The sequence below is a fragment of the Carlito syrichta genome, unplaced genomic scaffold, assembly GCF_000164805.1.
Source record: "Carlito syrichta isolate Samal-C Ts95f unplaced genomic scaffold, Tarsius_syrichta-2.0.1 Scaffold316497, whole genome shotgun sequence".
Lineage (NCBI taxonomy): Eukaryota > Metazoa > Chordata > Mammalia > Primates > Tarsiidae > Carlito > Carlito syrichta.
In genome coordinates, this window is record NW_007260593.1 from 41,162 (window position 1) to 45,253 (window position 4,092).

A 4,092-nucleotide genomic window follows, 5' to 3' on the forward strand; every position below is an offset into this window, starting at 1 on the left:
CTTGTGGTATGTAAATCTCACATAAGAACCCTGGGGAAGTCCTTAGAGTCCGAGTAGTCCTCTATCTTGCTATCAAGGGTCTCAACTCCAGTGTTTAGCAAATCTCAAGGTGTTGCAGAAATACTAAGAGTGCAGTCTAACCATGTCCCACTGGCAAAAACTGAAAAGAATCCACAATGCCAGAGGGCTAATAATATAATTGACACTTGGCACAGGCAGTATCCAAAGGGGGGCATGTGTACATGAAAAAAAGTAGACTGTGGCCTCCATTGACTACAGAACTCTGTGCATCAGACTGATGACTGCAGCTCATTTCTGTGTCTCTTTCTCCACATACCCTGGTGAGGTGATCTAGCAACACAGATTAATGTACCTTTCTACTCAGCTGTATTTTACATAAATATGGGGTACAGTTCAGTCCACTAAGTATAAAAAATAACTAGTGTTTGTATGACATTTAATAACAGGAAGATTTAAAGAATAATTTAAAGATTTAGTCACAGTTTGCTAAATTATAGTTAAATGTTGTTTAATCTTAATTATTCTCTTGGGCTAAAATATAAGATAGCTCTGATTTTCTATGAATACATTGTTACCCATAGAAACTGTCTCAAAACCAGATATACATTTCTACCCTTAGGGCTTTGTAGGCACAATAACTGCTTGATGTCAAAGGCCTTTGAATGCAACTTTCCAAGAAATTCTTACTCTTTATGAGCATTATCTACCATTTGTTGAGCACATTTTTGCAAGTCAGGCACAAGATTGGGCATATTACATGTCTAACCCATTTGTTTATCTTAGTAATGAATGAAATAAGTGTTATGATTCAGTTTTATAGATAAGGAAACCGTGGCTTAGACAGGTTAAATAACTTGCCCCAAGTTGCACAGATAGTAAATGACTGTATTCATAGGGTATAGACTGGCTTGCTATAATAGGAAGACTCCAAACTACAGTGGTTTGAGTAAGATAGATAAGTATATTTCTCTCTCAGAGCCTGGAAAGGAACAGTCCATGCCTAGCAGGCCATTCTGCCCTCCTCAACCAATGGATTCCCAGGTTGCTCCAGTCATTGCCGTTTTCCAGCCGGAAAATAGAGATGAAAGCATCCAAGGAAGGCATTTGTGAAGGGTCCAGAAGGTGCACCTATCATTTTAATTGGCCAAACTTAGTGATATGGATGCATCTGTCTGCAAAGGAGGCTGGGAAATCTAGGCAATACATAGGCAGCCACAGGCCCTGACAGGACCCCAGCCATATAGTTACTTCAAAGAAGAAGAAGAGAAAGTATGTTGTGGGTTGTTGGCAGTCTCCATCATAGTGGTAAAGCTGGAACTTTTTAACCCATGTCTAGCCCTAGACGCATTTGATTTTAATCTAAATAGAGATAAAATTTCCAGTTACCTCCTAAGTATTCCCACTCAGTTTATCTTTATGATTTTCACTGACTCTTATGAATGATTCTTCAATTCACATGGGAGGAAATACTCAGAAAGAAAACTGTCATGGCATACTGTTCTCAGTATGGGTAAAAAAATAACCCCACTGCCGTTCCCCTGGCCCCATAAACTGGAGTTCTAAAACTGCTCCATTTTAAGTCTCCCCCTCCTTCCTCTACCCCCACCCCCACTTGATATCTTTTCTCTGTTTGTATATAATTGGTCTTCTTACTAGCCACTTCAGTTTTCCTGCAGATTAACAGCTGGCCTCTGCAGATGGAAAGCATGCTGTTGAAAGAAACATCTCCTTACTCCAAAATGTACAAATTGAAACAAGTTTAAATACAAAATAATTTTGTTTCTAAACATAAGATTATTTCCTTGAATGAGACTTCTGGCAAGATGGCAACGGGGCAACCTGGTCTGTGAAACCCTCTGCAAAGGAGAACTGCAGTGGGTCTCTGACTCTCGCCTGGGGGGCTGCGGACCCCAACATCGCAGCCTGCTCTTCATACGAGCTCAGCCGTTGCCACTGCTGGGGCATCGCAGAGGACTGGACAGCCACTGCAGTGCAGATGCTGCTGCTGCCACCACTGCCACCACCACTGGTAGCACATTGCACCACCCGGCTGGAGGTGATCCACGACTTCAGTCCTTGAAGCCCCTTCAGGGAAGATCTGCTGGGACCGCTGCCACCTCTCCTGCAACCGAGACATCCTGCCCACCATGAGTCTCCTGCCTGTGCCCTGAGGCAGGCTTCCATCTCCAGCTTCTGCCGGTTCCTGTCTGGCCCCACCCCCTCTGGGGCGAGCAGCTGAGATAGCACCGCCTGCTGGGAATTCAAGGTAACAACACTGAAATGGGAGAAACAAGCTTAAAAAAGACGTAGGCCAGAGTGGTGAACGGAGGGTGATCTGACCTGTCCTCCACAGCAGATCAGAGGCAACTGACCCTAACTGCAAACTAATTTACCTGCTTGAAAAGAAACCTAGAAATCAGAACTTAAAGGACATTGGACTTAAATGAAAAGTCTCAGAGTGTGCTTCATTGAATCTGTTAGTTTAATGACTTAATTCTATTCCTACTGTATTGTTCCTTTTTTTTCCTTTTGTTTTCCTCTTCCTTTTCTTCTCTCTGTAAACCATATCTTTGTATAGAGGAACAGCACACCAATAAGGTGGTTGGTTAACTTGTATGTTAGCATCACTATATGTTTTAATTTTTTGTATGGGAGTTGGTTCGTCTGTAGCTGTGGTCTATTGTTTTTATCTGTTTCAGTATCGGTCACTCTCTCCATTTGTTGGCACACTCATTTGTTTCCCCCCCTTACTCCTCTATTTCTCCACCCCCCTCTTCAACCCACTGTCTGCTCCATTCTCTCTCCTCTGCTAACCACATTTTATTTCACAGAGTAAACTACAGCCCCACTGCATGGACAGATTCCAAGGCAGTGGGAAGTGGGTTCCAGATTATCCACACACCTGTCAGTGAATACCAGGACCTGCAGATAGATTTTGAATCACAGCTCCCCCCTTAAGTAAATCTCAAAACTGCAAAAAGGACCACCCCCAACCTACAGTGCAACTCCAGAATTGAACAAAGTAAGAGGGCATACATAAAGAATAGGAGATTGAAAAAACAGAAGTAAAACCAATCCCTTTACCCCTGAATAACAGAATTAAAGAAGACGGTGACGTGGAGGGAAGGAAAAAGTAGGGAGGGGGAAAAACTGCACAAATGAAGAAAAACCAAAAGAAGAATATAGGTCTCACACAGACCCCCGGGAGATCAGACACTGAGAAAACAGATTCAGGAACACAAACAATGAAGAGCACCCAGAATGACTGGTCAAATGCAACAAACCCAGACATCAAGACATTAATGGAGAGAATTAAAAAACATGAGGAGAGACAAGAGGAAAATAGGAAGGAGCTGATGTCAGAAATGACAGCAGTAAAGAATACTGTGATAGAAATGAATAACAGACGAAAAAGCATGGAAAGCAGGATTAGCCAAGCAGAAGAAAGAATCTCAGAGACTGAAGACCAAAACACAGAACTAACTCAAACTATCAAAAGCATAGAAAAGAAGATAAAAAAAAAAGAACAAATCCTGCAAGAGATGAATGGTCACTTCAAGAGACCAAACCTAAGAGTAATTGGGCTTCCTGAGGCAGAGAGAGAAACAGAAGCTACACTGGAACAAACATTTCATGAAATCATTCAAGAAAACTTCCCTCATCTCATCAAGGATGAAAAAATTCAAACACAAGAGATTCAGAGAACCCCTGCAAGACAACAAATGAGAAGACCAACTCCTAGACACATAATAATTCGCCTAAACAGAGTACTATAAAAGAAAAAATCCTAAAGGCAGCAAGAGAAAAAGGCCAGACTACCTACCAGGGAAAACCAATTAGAATAGCAGTAGATTTATCCACAGAAACCCTTCAGGCTAGGAGAACCTGGAGCCCTATCTTCAAAGTTCTAAACAATAAACAATTTCAACCAAGAATAACCTACCCAACCAAACTAAGCTTCATTAGTGAGGAAGAATAGAAATCTTTTCCAGATATCCAATCCCTAGGAACCTACGCTGCCACCAGACCACCTCTACAGAAACACTTAAGAAAGTACTGAACACAGAAGAA

The 4,092-nt window shown here is 41.9% G+C and overlaps 1 pseudogene; it reads right to left on the reverse strand.

The window, feature by feature from the left end:
* Nucleotides 1-1,815: 1,815 nt before the first annotated feature.
* The window catches only part of LOC103277173, a 163,226-nt pseudogene continuing 160,949 nt past the window's right edge, over nt 1,816-4,092 (reverse strand).